Below are 17,220 nucleotides of genomic sequence, written 5' to 3'. Positions count from 1 at the left end.
GGGGCATGTATTTCCCCATCGCTTTAAGACTACTGGCAGTTTCAGTGTAGTAAGCACAAACTGAAATGTTTAGGTTACTTACAATATAAATGTCCCCTGCTAGAGATATCCTTCATGTGGGAAGGTGAAAATGAGTTGTGAAAACAGAGTGTAGAAAATTTAGATGACAACAGAACGTGAGTGAGAGAGATGCCACAGAAAAATAGTAGAAAAATGCAGATCCACATTTAAGATTTCTGCATACTCTAGAGGACTAAAATGCAGTTGATACAATCTATACCATAGATTAAGATATATTAATGTTCCCAAAGGAAGTAAGGGGGGGTAAGTTACCTGAAGGAGAACAATCAAAAAGCTGTGTGTCTGTCCAGCACAGAAGCTCACACATCTCTCACAGCTTTCCATACAGCTCGCACTTTGTCTCCAGTCCAAGTGCTGAGTCCCATGGTCACAGAGGACAATGAATGCCTTGTACATCTTCCATTGCTCATATTGCCCACATACCTCTTATAGACCCCATGGGTACTGCAGCATGAACAGTCACTGCCCTGGGACCACATCCTGTCCTTGTGGTGCTCAGCTGTAGGGTGAAGAGCAATGCTGGCGTCACACAGCCACCGCTGGCTGGCAGCCAGGCTGAATCCGCTCCTGTAGATGTCACAGAAAGCAATGGAAATTGCAATAGTTGTGATGATTTTTCTTTTCTCAAAGAAAAGAAAACAACTGGGTGATATCTGAGTGGAGGAGATTTCAGTGTATAGCAGCATAGGTTCACGCTCCCAAGTGCACTGTTGTGCAGATAGCGTTGAAGTGGCCGTGTCCAGGATAGCTTCATGATTGCATGAAGCGCAGCACAATCAGTGCTGTGTTGATCCGGGATGCCAATCAGTGTGGTACTGACCCTGTTTTGCTTCTTTCAGATGAAGCATGGATTCCTTCATAGTGCTGTGCTGAACTAAAGGAAATTTCAGCTTAGAGCAATATTAGGCAATATCAGGCAACTTTGTCCTGGCTTGATGGCATGATGTAACTATGTCTTAGGTCTTATTAAAGAGAGGTTATCCAGTCAGGGAAGAAAAATCATCATATGCACTTTAGATCATCATTTATCCAGCTCAGGTTCTGGCTCTTACCACTTACCTCAAGGCATTTCCAGTGAGTCTTTGGATTCAAAACTTTAAGTTAAAACAAACCCAAGCATTTAACATAATGTAAAAATGCATGGGGAATAATTGAGATCTATGCACAGGAAGATGCCAAACAGAGACAAAGAGACAAAAAGTCAAACTGATGACAGCCTTGTTCAGAAGAAATAGTGTGGGTGACTCAGTCCTGAGCACAGGAATGCAGTGACTGGGGATGTGACAGCTACAGTCCTGCACTTACCATGGCTCTGGCCCCATCCGCTGGCCTTAAATAGCCGCCTGCCACTGCTGCAGACTGATTTATCTCTGATGAAGGTTAGAACTGCTGTCAAGGAGAAGCAGGGTTTAGGCATTTCCGTTTTTTAAAAGGATAACCTTAATTATTTTTTATGCTTTTTAGCACATTGTGACATATGCATAACTTTGAAGAAGCAAAGAAGCCCATTGTACAATCATCATCATAATATTTTAGAGGCCTGCTTTCCTCTAAGGTCAGTCTACACATATATATGCTTACACATGGAAATAGGTATATATATATGTGTATGTAGGGATATGTGTACACACATATACCCATATATATTTGTATATATATGCATTTTTTGAACTTAGTTTGGTTAATGAACATTGTCCATTGGCTTCAGCAGAGGAGGCCTTAGAATAAATCGAGCCTATCTAATCTTTGTGTCATTGTTGCTAACCTTTCTTTTAAAACTTAAATTCTTTGTGTTCTATATATGCTCAAGTTTTTGTGCATCTGAAGTGTTTACATCCATGAGGCCACATTAAAATTTAGTCATGTAGTGAGTAAAAACTCCTTGTGCAGACAAAAAAAAAAGTTCTCCAGGGATAGCTAAATGTTTCAGTACTTGAGGATGTGAAATATTCAAAAAATGTGTGCATCTTTTTGGGGGGGAAGTTTGTTCTTGGCAATATTTGCCAACCTAGGAACTGTGTTGTGTACAATCCTGCTAGTTTTCTTATGTTCACGTAATACATGCCGTTACAAATACTTCCTTGATCAGAAGCAGGCAAAATTTCTCTTAAACCATATATGTTTTTTTCAATGAAATCAGAGTCTTTTTGCTGCAAGGGATTAATTTAAGCAATAATGGTACATTTTCAAGAAAGTGATTAAAAAATATCATCTTTCCTTTAAAAGGTTAAGCATTGGTGAATTTCTTAGTAATGCAAGAACCGTCTTTCTACTACTTTCAATTCTGTTCCAAAAAATTTCTGCATCTTCTGTGACCTTGCTCAAGAATCATTGAAAGAACATATTATTCTAGGAATAATTATTTTTGAAACAATTAACAAATAATTTAAGATGTACAATAGATAATATCGATTAGCATCACTCAAGTATTTTCAAGTGCTTCTGTCTCACATAATTTTAATTTTATGATATCAGTGCTAGGATAAACGTGGTTCTTGCAGGAAATCACTAGGTGGTGCTATTATACATAGTCGACCAAGTTATTTTCCTGTGTTTGAGCAAATGTTCAGTCTTGAGAAGAAATACATAAAGCACAATATTTTATAAGTGTGACTTATAGGAGCAAAAGAGATATTTGCTCTATGCTGCCCTGACGCCCTGAAGTTTTCAAAGTTGCTTGCTGCCAACCAGGCTTTGGTGTTGAACAAAGAGCTCCAAAAGAAGAGATGTACAATACCTATATTCAATTCACCCTCTGCTCTTTCAGTGTTCGTGCATGTATGAAAGTAAAGCTAGTGCTTAGAAAAGGGAAACGTCAGTATCAGACACTGATGGCTTTTCTTCAAACTGCATGGTGTAATGTAGACATATTCACTCCAAATGAACCCGGACTATACACATCAGCAAGATATATATGTCTTTTGTCTAAATGGATATGGAAATCAGCACGTAGGAAATGGCAGGCATGTCCGGCTACCTTTCTTTTCCCCAGAAGAGTAGGTGGGAAGAGAACTGGAGGCCTGGTTCCAGTTCAAGCACTGACTTGCACCATTGCAGAAACCGCAGGTAGAGGAAGATTTCAAGAATGACCCAGGGTTGAGTAGCTGGACAAGAGAAGAGTGGTGGTGCTTAGGTACATGGTTTCATGGTGGACTTGGCAGTGTTAGGTCTACAGTTGGACTCAATGAACTTAAAGGTCTTTTCCAACCTAAATGATTCTATGATTCTATGAAGCTACGTGAGAGAGAGGACATTTTCTTCCAGAAGTTTGATCCTAGCTCAGTCTTGCTGAAACTACATATTCCTTTCCTCTGCAATGCCCTTGTAAAATGTGTGTACCATTTACATAGAAAATAATTATTTACTGTAATGCTTGGTTGCCTCTTTGGCTCAAATGAAAAAAGTTGGTACTATGAATTTGCCAAAGACCTCATCAGTAACCAGTTTATTCTGTATGATAGTATTATTGGTTGTAACTTTATTTGTGGGACATGACAGAGAGAGGAAGAATTTTAGCATTGTGAATAGAAGGTCTAAAAAGGGAGAAAATACCATTTTTTTAATCTTTGTAACTTTATTTCATTCTCTTTTCATTTCTTAATTATGACAACCTGTAACACAACTGACTAGAAACCAATTGCCTGGATGCAGTCCTGAGTAATGTGCTATAGGCAATCCTGCTGTAGCAGGGGAGTTGGACTAGATGATCTCTAGAGGTCCCTTCCAACTCTGACAATTCCGTGATTCTACAAAATTGCAAATTTTCAAATAGAAATTTTTGTTCTGGTGTTCAAAAATACCAATTTTAGAATTTCAGAATGTTATAAGAAATATATTTACAATTTAAACATGCTTCTGTACCAGTAGATTTTTTTCAGAAACTGATATGGTTAAGATGGGCCATATTTAACTGCAGAATATTTGTATCTTTTATTTTAAAACCACCATAACCTCTGCTCTTTAGTTAAACAAGTATGTAATTCCCGCCCCCTCTCTCCCCCCTTCCCCCCCCCCCCCCTTCATTTTTGCTTCAGAATCACTGTTTTATTTAGTACGTCAGACAGGGTATGCACTTGCTTGAAGGTTGTTTGGAGAAGATCATTCTCTGAAGGACCTTGTCTTATAAGTGTTCATGAACAAAGAGCCAAGGCGTTGAAGGAAAGACAAACAAACAGCTTTCTGGCTCAAGAGGTGCAATGCCATGCAATTTTACTCTGTGATTACACTTCTTCACAGAGTTCTTTTGTGACTAAGCAAACATTATTTAAATCTACAGTTTTGCTTTTGGCCACTAACTGTGCCTTCCTTATTTATAGCGAGTTTAACACAAGATGCTGTTACAGATTTACAGGACTGCTAACAGATACAACTAATACTAACTGTTGCTGTGTTTGAATACACAAAGATCAGTTATTCTGACACATTTGATTCTAGATGTCTCAAACTAGGGTCTTCAGTTGGTAAACTCTTCTAAATAGAAAATTTAGCTTTACTATCTCATTTATTCCTAAGTTGAATAATAATAATAATAATAATAATGGAATGATAATAACAGCAGCAGCAGCTAGTGTCTTAAACGTGTCAAGCAGATATATTCATTCATGTTAAGGAATAATTCAGTGACATCACATATTGAGTGAACAAGGCAAGGAGAATGAGAAGAATAAGTCAAGGTCCTGTGCAAAAATAGGAGTTAGTGCAGTTTACCGTCTTGTACTGCTTCATGATGTATATTCCCAAAGGTGGATAAATTAAGGTTTCATGGACAATACTAATTCTGTGGTTTGCAATTTTTGAGTGGTAGGTTATGTAATACTGTCTTATTGTCTTAATACTGTCTTAATTACAGTATTACATACTGTAATGTCTTTTGTATATATGTGAATGTATTAATTAAGAAAATATACTTCCAAAACTACATTGCAGTGTATGTTTGTGTTCAGCCAGATGTATGTCCATCTACATTACACAATGCAATGTAGATTCAGAATTACATTTTCTTAATGAGTACCTGGAAAATCTAAACATAAAACATCCCAGGAATAGTACTAGTTTAATGCTTTTGTCTAAAATCTAATTTCATAACAATTTTTTTCTGTTCAAAGAAAATCTCTAAGAGAAAGAAGTGTCAGTCTCTATATGAAAAAATAAAAATCTTTGTGTTAAGGAGAAAAAAGCTCAACCCCCTTTCTGTGGACGGAGGGGGAAAAAACCTCAGCTGTTAGAGATCCTGAGATTTTCAGCTTATTGAAGCAAAGAAAAAAGTTTCAGATATGACTCCTCTTCCCACACACCTTATTAATTTTTTTTCCAGATGCTTGTAATGGAGGGGAAAAATGAGGAGAGGAAAGATGTAGTTATCTAGCTCAGTGAAATGTGGCTAGCTGGTTCCAGATTTTCCTCATTTCTGCCCTTTCATTCTGATAACACTTGCACATTCATTTGTATTTCACACAGGTCCTGGAGACCTGTAATAATGATAAGACTGTATATTGTGCAGTTGATGGAATTTTTTTTTGTGTGAGATGCCTTGTTTGCCCCGCACAAAGTAAACTCTGTTCAAATGAATGTGTGTATTAAAGTTTTCAAGCCACGCTATGAGTGGTAACAATTTGGACAGAGACCAGCAACTTGAATGAATGCTTAAAATTTCTTGCTTGTCACTGCTATTGTTATTCGAGACCACATTTCCAGAGGTTGGCACTTATTAGTCAAAATATTAAGGACTACATTGTGTTGTCAGGAGAAACTTTAATCTATTATAGGGCTAGGCTTAGGGGGCACTACTATTTAGAGAGACAGTTGTGAGGTGTTACATCTGTCTCCTGATTTGTACTAACTTCTAGTAGTAGTAATTGATTGCTGGCCTTTATATACATGGATAACTGTACACATATGGTTAGCTATTCTGGCATGCAAGTGAAAAATGGATCCACTGCTTGTCTGTAAGCTCCACAAAGGGAATATGGAGCGTAGTCATGTTACAAAATACTCTGCATCTGGAGTTAAGGCAATAGTTACTCACAAAGGGGTGCAAGTCACACAATGGGCTACTTTTCAGTAATTACTCTTGAGTTATTTAGGCCCCAAGTGCATATAAAATGAATTAAAAGAAATAAATTTGAGTTGAAGGTATTATATCCCTCTCCTCTTAATTTCTGTGGAAACCTTTAAAAAATCCCAGCACCCTGCTGTTTTGGAGAAACAAACCTAACAGCACTGAGCTAATATACATGAACCAGAAAGAGAGATTGGCTGGTTTCAGTTCAGTCACAGGCTGAAAGCTCTGCAAAAAGTGGATGAAAATAGACCCCAAAAGAACATAACTGAGAAATATGGAAGGTTCCAAAATGCTTTCCTATCGTAGCTTTAATAGGTAGGATTTTTCTCTCTTTTTCTTTAGGAAATCTTGACTTTTACCATCCTCCAAAAAGTGCCAAACCTGAAGAGCTGTGTGCTAAACTGTTTTGCCTTCTACCTCACTTCTTACATCACATAATCTACCTCAAGCTTGTGTTTTTAATTTAGTTTATGAACTTTTTGTGGCAAGGACTTTGATTCTTAATCATCAGTAAAATGTTCAGTGCCATGCAGATAATACATAATCTTTAGAAAAAGATTTTGTAAACAGTATTTGCTTGTTGAAGTAAGTGTCACACTGTCATAACAAAATGCTTCCAGATGAATGATTATAGTTACAAATATAAAAATAATAAATTATTAAATATTATTATTATTTTATATTAAAAACTTAAAATTATAGTTAGACTTTCATCCTGTGCTTTGTTGCATGGCTGAAACATACATATCCGACACTGTCACTGCAAAGGCGACATGTGAAAGTGCTGCCCGACTGCTAAAAGTGAACTGGCACAATCCCAGAAGTGTGGCTTTGATTTGTGTGTGTGTATGTGTGTGTGTAATCTCGGTATGCAAGCCTGCTTAGCAGGATACTCTGGACATCATACACGAGACTCTTACTGTTCCTTAGCAAGTCCTGATCAGATTCCTTAGGGCCTGGAAGTCAAGTTAGGGTGTTGGTTTTTTTTTTCCTATAATTTACTGCCAGTGGGGAAGATTCAGAGGCACATAAACCAGCAGGTATAGCTCTTTCATAGTATGTCCCAAAAGCGGTCTCGGGGGTGGTCCCAGACTGAAAGGGTGGCCTTCTCATTCCCCATGGATCTCGGCTTTACACGTGAAGCAAACTTTGTCTTGTCCTACATGTATTTCTGGGTTACATCTCTGTGCCTTCTTCTGTGCAGCCTGTTCCAGCCAGAAAGTCATGTTTACTTCCGAGACATGTATTTTCATTCTAAAAGCTATTTTATCCACAAGCCTACAATAAGTGACCAGAAATGGATGAAACCTGTAATTTTTGATGAATGTCTGTTCAAGTTAATACCTCATGTTATCATTGTCTCCTTTGCCCTTTCTCTGCATTTCTCCCCTCTTTTTTATTCATGAATGATATTTGTCATATCCTGTCAAACACAAGATTACATGGATTTTCTAGGGAGGAATTTTAGCTTTACTCAACTGTGCAGTGAGTGTTGTATTTTTAGATACATAATATAAAATTGCATAGCAATAAAAATCGATGGCATTCGTTCTCACTAGGGCCATAATTTGGTATGAATAGGAACTTTTTACTTTGCATGATGATATACATGGCGAAGCGAGAACTCAGGATCTGTGTCACGTCCTGCCATTTGCTGTGGTCCTGACGCCCGAAATGGCCGTCTCTCTCTGCTGGCCACATGCAGCGGGAAGGGCCTTTTCTCTCTTGCATCTTTCATTTCTCTTGCAGAGATTCTTACCTGAAGGTAAATTCTTTACTTAAGCTGGAATTGTGGTTAGCCATTTGTGAAGAGGAGTAAGAAAACTCCTTTTGTTTCTTCACAGGCCTGTTAAAGATTTTTCTGTGGAACACTGAAAACAATTGAGTTATTGTGGACTTTTGTAAATGCCACTTAACAACTTTGAGAGTTTTGCCATCTTTCCTCATTCTAGCTATAGGGCCTCTATAAAAAAATTGCTTGCACTAGAACTCCCAACCAAAACTACGTTCATCTCATCTCAGTTGGGATTTGATTTCCAGCACAGAAGTCAGCTGCGTTTTATAACTCCACAGTTCCTCTGGCTGGGAAGGAACTGAGTTGTAAGTGTGAACCAACTGATTCTGAATCAATCCATGGAAACTGCACTGCATTTTATAGTAAGATTTTGAATCAAGGTAAAAAGAGGGAGATGTATATTTTCATGAATAAGACTGAAGAATAGCTCCTGGGAATTATTCTACTCTTTTCCTGTTCATATGTCAGTGGTAGGTTCTTGAATATGTTTTTGGACAGCAGTCAGGTTGCTCATATTTAGTCCTCCAAAGTGACCACACAATACAAAAGATTATTAAAATTATCACTATGTTTTATCCAGTGAGGTTTATCTTGCAGGGCAATCGTTAGATGTACAACCTATGCAAATCAACTAATCTGCAGCCTGTGCTGGCTTTGGACAGGGTCAGTGTGGGATTTTCTGCTCTGTATTCCCTTGGAGCCCTGGAGATTAGCATTCAGAGACACCTGCATGGGTCTGCATGGAGCTGGACGAGGTCCAGGTCTGGACAGACTCACATATTTACCTTTTACCATATTACCTTCCCCACAGCCGATAGCAGAGGTGATTTAGATAAATAGAAGGGTTGGACACCCGTGGAGCTGGGGAGCCCCATGAGGCATTGAAATGGCAGGTTTCCGAAGTGAAGCTCCAGTACTGAGAAGTGGGAAACACGGCTTTCCATGTTATAATGCATAACAACTGCGAGACATTATCCATTTACAGTGTCCCTCTGTACAGTATTGTGATTTCACAGTATACTCTAGAAGGTTAGGGTTAGGAAAATAATAACATTGAAATAACTTTGATTTGATCAGGACAAAATAAAGGCAAATCTTATGATTAAAAAAAAAAGACGTTTCAAAGCTTATAGTTAAAGGTTTTATTTGAATTAAAATCCCCTAAGATTTTGTGTAGAGTTGTTTATATACATTAAATATGATTGATGGCCAGTGTTCAACAGATTATAAAAGAAGAGTGGACTAGCTTCTGTGAGCTCTTGTGAATAGAAATGTGAATTCTAGCAGTAGAGAATGGATGGATTTCTGCAGTGTGGGTATTGTGCTTTTTTGATTCCTACTTATCCAGGTGGAGAACTTCATGCTGCTGGTGATGAGACCCTTGCCTTAAAACTTCCATGGCAAACCTCTCACTTTTCTTAGAAGCAGAAAAATGGCAGATTCCAAGACTAGCCTATGACTAAGGAAGTCTGTGTTTCCCAGAATAAACTGACCAAAAAATCCCCTATGAGCTAGTATACACGAAGCCTCTTTGTCTCTGTTTCCTAGCAAATTAAACAGCTTTAGAGTACAAAACCAGGTACCAGAACTCAGTTATCCATGCTGTCAAATTGTTAGGCTGGTCACAGGCGTGGTATGTGCCTGAGCTAACTGGCACTATCCCAGACAATTTCCAGACAAGAATGGGGAGCTGACCTTACCCAGAGAGTATGTTTTATCCAACCACCTTGCTTTGAAGGGTAAGAGAGCTGAATATGGACACAGACCATTCCATGCTTGCTGTCCTCAGTGCTAGGGAAAGGTCCCGGGCTTGTTTAATTTTGCAGAGATGTCAGCTGGGCTAATGAGTGTAACTCACCTCCTGTGTTGAAACTGTACTTGGATGCCTTGATGCAGCTTGATATGCCTGAGAGACCACATCTCGTGATATGCATCCTACACTATGGCTTTAACTTCAAAGAAAAAGCATGACCACCAGCTTCACTGTACATAGAGTGCAAATCAGAGGTGCCTGAGGTAACATCAACCCTCAGTGATAAATCTACCTTACTTACTATCCCAAATTGTGAGGCGATATAGCAGTGTTTTTACTGGATTGAACTCAGGTTAAGCCCTTTTTTTTGTTGGTACTTTCAGATTTTTTTCACCTGGTGTTATCTTAGATATTTCTATATTCATGACATATAGTTATGTCTATATTCATGTTTTAACCATTCTTCATGTCTCTTGCAAAAGGAGTGTTTCTGCACTGTTTCTGCTCAAGGAATTGCCTGGCACACAGTGGTTCAGTCGGAAGGCTTCACTGGCTTTCTAGAGAGCAATTGCAAGAGACTTTTATGCCTATTATATGAAAGATACCATATACAAGGAGTCATGTTTGTATTCCTCCTGCTGTGATTTTTTTTTTTTTAAATCAATTGTAACTTATAACTGATTGCAAGTAAAAGCTTAATGAGTCTGGCATACAGGTTCTGATCTCTTTGAAGAACAATATTTGGTTCCCATTTGTCTGATCTGACATGACATCCTCAAATAAAGCCTGCCCACAGAAATGTTCAAACTTTGGGCAGTGGGTTAAAAAGGCAGTGGGGTTGGATTCAGATCTGAATGTTTTGCTTGTTCTACCCCATGTAATGTGCAAATTAAAGCTTAAGGTCCAAACGCCTCCATACTTCGTCAGAGTATAAAGTGGGTCCTGAACTTTGCTGGTCAGACCTGTCTCTAGTTAAGAACACGGTTTGTTCAGGGAATGTTGTGTATGAAATCACTCTTGGAATATGACACAAAATCAGAGGAAAATTATATTATTTTAAATGCAAACTGGGCAAGAAATAAATTGTTCCTGACCTGTTTCTATTAAGGAGCTCAAACTTGATTAATTCTTGGCCTGGATGTTCTCTTACCTCCAGCAATTACATGCCACTATTACAGTGATTATTTTATAAAAGCTAATAAACACTATCTGGAGTTAATATTTGCTCCCGAGGAAAGTTTGCCAAGAGCTTAGAAGAAGTTTACAGAAGATTTTGCCCATTAGGTTTGTGTACAACATTTGAAATGCCAAAATCCTTTTAGCATCATTAATCACAAAAATGCAATGTAAAAACAGTTGTACCTAATAAAGCTGTAATCTGATACAAAAATAGGCAAACCCTCAGGAATTTAACACAATAGGCCAAACATTGTCCATTCCAAATGAGTTCCAGTAATGCCGCTATTGACTCGGCTTTGAATAGCCTTCTGCTCTTTTAAAACAAATATATATAGATAAAATAGGGTTTTATTTTCTACAGTACAGATGCAGCTGTTATTAATCAATCCTTTCACAAAGGATACTGGCTAATGCAGTGCAGGAAAGCTATTTTGTCCAGCTTGTTGCAACTTCTTCCTTGTCCTCTAAGCCTAAAGCTTGCTCTGTCTTGATGTCACTGGGGTTCTGGCTGCCCTTGACTTATGAGTTGCTCATGTGTAGGCCTTCACTAGAGGCCATGGGAGAAAATTAACCATCTCTCCAGCTTTCTGACCACGGTATAGAGGAAGTGTTGTGGGGGACTGACTGTTGTCACGCCATGGTACTGCCAAAAAAGGGAGCTGGGGCGGTGGTGTGAGGGAGCTGGGTTGTATAGGAGCAGATGTATTGTCTCCCTGCAGTTTGATCCCTGCATAGTTGCTCCCTTTGGGGTGGAGCGGGAGCTCCAGATGTCAGAGGGGAAGTCATATTTTAGCCAACAAGGCATCGCTGCCTTGCCTCCTACTGTACTCACCTATTCTGTGGCCATCTCAGCTTAACTGAATATTGCCTGCAGTGATCATTTATTATTATGCACTCTATTTTTCAGTTTTATGTGGACTTGCCAATTAAACCAGACACACTTAAGAATGAAAGCAGTACAAGTTTATTCCAGCCAGGCAATGGGTTAAGTTCTTAAGTAAAAAGTTGGAAAGACATTTACAAAAAATAAACAAAACATCAGTTCAGTTGTAGAATACACACAGAATAAGATAAGATCTGTTCTTATTTGTTTAGTCCCACTCATCTTAAGCTGTGTCTCAACAGATCACCGTTCACCTCAAGGTCTATTGCTGGACCTTTTCAGGATCTATATTTAAAGGTAGTACAGAAGCCGAATAGGCTTCCCTTCTGAGTTCATCCTTCCTTTTCAAGATGACAGTCATTCTGCCCTTTTCTTCCTCCCTCTCTCTTGCTTTTTAAATTGTTTCCTTAGATAGAGAGCAACATATTTGGTAACTCACATTTTTTCTTAGCCAATGGCAACATAGTTTTGACAGTTTATAAGCCAAATTTGGTTTTAAGAGTTATTTTGACTTGGCTATCCTTCATTCTCGGATTCTGACTCTCCCCACTTCTCACCTTCTCCAAGTCTGCTGCTGAAGCCTTAATTAGCTCATTTTTCGCTGGTTAGGGTAGTTTAAAATCTGTCCTCACAACATTCCATGAATTAGGTATGATAATAATTATTATTTTTGCAATACTGTTGTTATTCCCACAGTTCAGATATTGGAGACCACACGCGGCACATTAGTAGTGTGGATGATAGACTGTTAACAACATGTATTGTCCAAACTAATTCCTTCCATGTCTTTTTTTCTGTCATAAGGATTTCCTGTCATTTCAAGAAAGACGGGAAGACTAGATCCCCTTCCTTCTGATACTGACAACAAGAAATCAGGAGCAATGCTTCATTGCCAGGTTCTTCTTACATGAAGAAGGAAGTGAAAACCTTTTGTTTGGCTGAGGAGAAGGCTCATACAGACCCGTTCTGAGGAGCTTTATGGCTCTCCTCTCCTGATAAACATAAGAAACTTGATGTATGGGAAAATGGGACTTGGTGATAGCTTGACACTTTCACACCTTGAGAATCAGACTCGAATCTGTCAGAGGCGCATGCTATGAATATGCTGATGAAACATATCCCACACAGAACACATCACAACACTAGTTAAGAGGCTTTATATTTGTCTACTACAAGTTATTCTTTCATCCAGCCCGCACTGAATTGCATCAAAGAGTTCTATAATAAGGCTCTGACCACATCATAAGGACAACATGGAGCAGATGATTTGACACGTGAGAATATGACAACACCTAAAACCTCCTGCCATGTTGCTGGCCCTGGGACAGCACTAACTTAACAATATCGACACTTGCGTCTCCCACACACTCTACCAGCATTTCAGGCATAATAGCGACAGGTCTTCATTTGCAGCTTTGTGGCTATGATGAAATCTTCAGCCTACCTGGTGTGCACACGGTTATCTGTATTACTTGTTCCTTTGGAAAGGCTATCCAGTAGTCACCAGTAATTGATGCTTACCAGCAGTTATGTAAATTCAGCTGTCAGCCACAATCAAAAGGAATTGATAGAAAGCTGCTCCATTACAATTCCCCCTTTCTAGCATTTAACATTCTTCTGTGGAGTTAGATTTTGGTCTGGAACAGCACAGTAATGTGAGCTGATAGCAAGCTGGGAGTGAGCCAGAAAGTGAGTGCTTAACCCAGAACCAGTACCTCTGGGAGCAAAGACTTCAAGAATCAGATGTTCTGCATTTATATTGCTTCCAACTTCATACTGGGGGAGGGAGAGAGATGATGGAAACCATCAATAAGTTCAATTTTAATTTCTTCTTTAACATTTCTTTTTCCACACTTTATCCAGTTGGGAATTTCAACATAAAACCTAGGACCATGTTCTTAGCCTCACAAGCCGCAGACTAAAAAGTTAATGAAATACAGTTCTAATTTTAGAAATATCAGTTCATTTGGGGTCTGTCTGGCAGAGACAATGGTGCTAAGAAGCTACAACTGGAACAAACCTGGAACAGAAGCAATGATACTTTTTGTTTTCTGTGTATGAGACTTGAGATTTCAGGGCTGCCAAATGTCACTCATTCCTACTTCTTAACCAACTGTCACACACTCAGCCAGGCTTCAGGGATTGATCGTGTTGGTCATCAGGAGATTGTGTGGTTCTTGCCCAGTCTTATCTGAGATGTGGTCTCTATCACTTTTTTAATAGCACTGATCCTTTAAGCCATTATTTTCTCTGAGATTTAACTGCCCACATCATAGGCAACATACGTCTTGTATACTCACTGAGACATATTTCTTTTTCCCACGTAATTTAAACCAGAATCCATTTGATACTGAAAGGACATGTTTACTTTTAGTGCATGAAAACATAATAGAGAAACAATATTCTTGTTTTACATAATACATTTCTCTATTTGAGTCCCTTGCTCTGTGCAGTTCTGTGGATGAAGAAATATTGTCCTGTTTGTTATTGTATTGTTGTGGCACCTAAGAGTGACAGTTCTTGACTCCATTATGCTTCACTGCATGAACTGAATAGGAAGATCTCTTTCTCCAAGAGCTTGCAATTGAAATACAAGGCAAGAGGCAATGGGTGGATACAGATGGAGAAGGCCAGAGAAATGAGAAGAAAATACTGATTGGCATGATGCGAAGAAGGGAATATCACATCTTACCCAGAGCTTAACTGCCATCAAGTTTTTGGTTTCAAGGAATGTAATGAAGTCATTTTTGGATGTTTACGGGGAGACCTTTTCAAGTTAAACAGCAGTACAATCAGGCATCAGAACACTTTTGTAATCCCATCATTGAGTTTAAGATTGTTTGTTTAACATGATTTATGAATTACTTAATGCATTCTGAAATCCATGGTGTAGCAATGAAGAAACCACTTCAGAGGTGGTGTAGTTGAACGTATTTACATTGCTCACTTGTAGCTCTGCCTCCAGAGGCGCTCTGTATAGTCGACAGACAAAGGAAAGGTCCTCCAGGGAGGCAAAGCACCAACCTGAAGAAGAAAGCATGAATAACCCTTTTAAGAAGTCATATTAAATGGTATTGACAAATACTGAAATTTTCCATGTATTTCCCTTTCAAATTCTTCTAGGAATATCTCACCAGAATATTTATAATTTGTTCAAGGGTATAAAAATAACACACATTAATAGCAACTTCTCAACCAAATTAGACTATTTAGTTTACCTGGAATATATTAAAGTGATTCCACATGTTTTTAGCAAAGATTTTAGCAAAGATATTATTCTTACATCACTTCTCTGCATGGCTTGTTTTAAGGTTATATCTAGGGGCCTGCTCTCTGCTGTCTTCTTTCAGACATATATTTTGGCTGATTTAAATGTGAAAAAGGAAAAAAATCCATAAAAATTCCTACAAACAAAACCTTATTTTTGAAAAATGAGGTGTCATGTATACATTAATTTTATCTTTGTGTGATTTTCTTTGGCATGTTGCTCACACTTGGGTTTCGTATGGTGTATCACAGCAGTTTAGTTTACAAACCCAGTTGTTGGGGTACAATTACAGAATCATATGGGGTTGGAAGGGACGTCCGGAGATCATCTAGTCCAATCCCCCAATTATTAGAATTATTTGTAAAAATTCTAAAAAAATGCTACAAAAGAGCAAGGTTGGATTCCTGAAGCACATAAACTGTAAAAAAACCTTCGCCAGTTATTTCACTAAATAATAGATTGTGGTTTTTTTTCTTCTTCCAATACTTGCTCGTTTCACTTCTCTATCTTTTGGTGTCCATCAGTGGAAGTGTCAGGTCACACATCATACATAAGGAAGATGTCACACTTCTGAAATTCATATACATGCCATCAGCTCCTTTTTCCTCCCAAGAGCTTGGTAATCTCATTGCATTGGAGACATAAAGACTTATTTTCATGATGGCTTTCAAGCAATACCCCCTGAAATATATGGCCTTTTGTATATGAAAAGGCAGTTTACACAGTTGTGTAGCAAAGACCATATTTTCTTACATTTAGGAACAAAGACATGTCAGGCTTTATTGAGCACATCACTAACTATATAACTAGCATTAAACACTCTATTTGCAACTGTTGCTCTGTATTTTGTGTGTGATTATCACCCCTAGATCTGCATCCTATAAAAAGATATTTCTGTTTGCTTAATTATAAAGCTCTTTATGAACAGGCTCATCTGTAAATAGCTTGGTGCAGCTGAAATAGAAATATAATTATAATGAAGGCAGATGTTTCTGAGATACTTCTCATGAAACTTGTTCTGAATATACAAAGGAGGAAGGCTTTTCTAACCGGTGGAGTGTAGGCCAAATGTGGCCTAAACATCCAAATGCGATGGGGAATTCACTTTGGGGTCAAAATCAAAATAATAATAACAACAGTAACAACAACAACAATAATAATCTTTCTAAAACCATATACAACTGCCCTCTCCCTTGGTAAACATCTTTCTTCCTGAACCCCAAAGGGGCAAAGAAATAACTTTTGTAGCTTATCTCTATGGACTAGTTGTCAGAAAACACTGGACTTTTCTTCTGCAATACTTTGTTAGAGACTGATGAAACTCTCATGGAGCCACAAAGTTTACGGTCGTTTGTATACATATATTGCACTTCTGTCTGCCTCATTGTCTCTGCATGTGCTCTTAAATTATTTAAATCTAGTCAGTGAAATAATGAGACAATAACTTTTTTTTATTATTTTGTTATCAGAGAACTTATAAAACCACTGAATCCTATTTCCAATGGAATTATATTCTTTAGAAAATCTCATCTTTCGGTCAAATCACAGGCTTTTTCCCCCTCCCTCCCTTTCACCACTAGCAGTAAACGCTTGTGTTACGGCGCCTGGCTGAAAGCTGTTAATCCAAGTCTGAAGTCCTCACTTCAATGGAGGTGCCAATCTGATCAGCTCTCATTTGTCCATCTTTAGTGACTCACCAGCAGAGCCAGTAACTGTCCCAGTCATCTTATGATAAGGCAACCCAGACAGATACAGCCATCTGGCAGGCTTGTGAATTGGAACTGGCCAGTCTAGTCCAGGAGGAACTACTAGAAACTAAGTGGAATAGCACCCTCCAGCCCAGCGCAGTATCACTTCCCTCACAGCATGTGCACAGGACAGTCAGTCGTCAGTGCTGCCAGTCTGTCCATCTTCCTCTTCCTCATCTCGATCCCCACGACTGAATGAAGGAGTATGGGACTGGGCTGCCTTAAAATGGGGAGAGTAGAGTGTGAAGCAAAACAAACTGTTAAGGATGATTTGAACTGAGATACTAACACTCCTGATATCCCTGTTGTGAATATTTTTCAAACATAAAATTAGGCGTCTTATTGAAGTTTACGGAAATGGGAGTATTTGTACCATGAGACATCAGGGATTTGATTTGAGATGAACTCAGTGAATTTGAAGGACCATGGATCAGGTTTTGAATGTGAGTTTG

Source organism: Numenius arquata, chromosome 9, assembly GCF_964106895.1.
Source record: "Numenius arquata chromosome 9, bNumArq3.hap1.1, whole genome shotgun sequence".
Classification (NCBI taxonomy): Eukaryota; Metazoa; Chordata; class Aves; order Charadriiformes; family Scolopacidae; genus Numenius; species Numenius arquata.
This window is presented reverse-complemented; position numbering follows the sequence as displayed.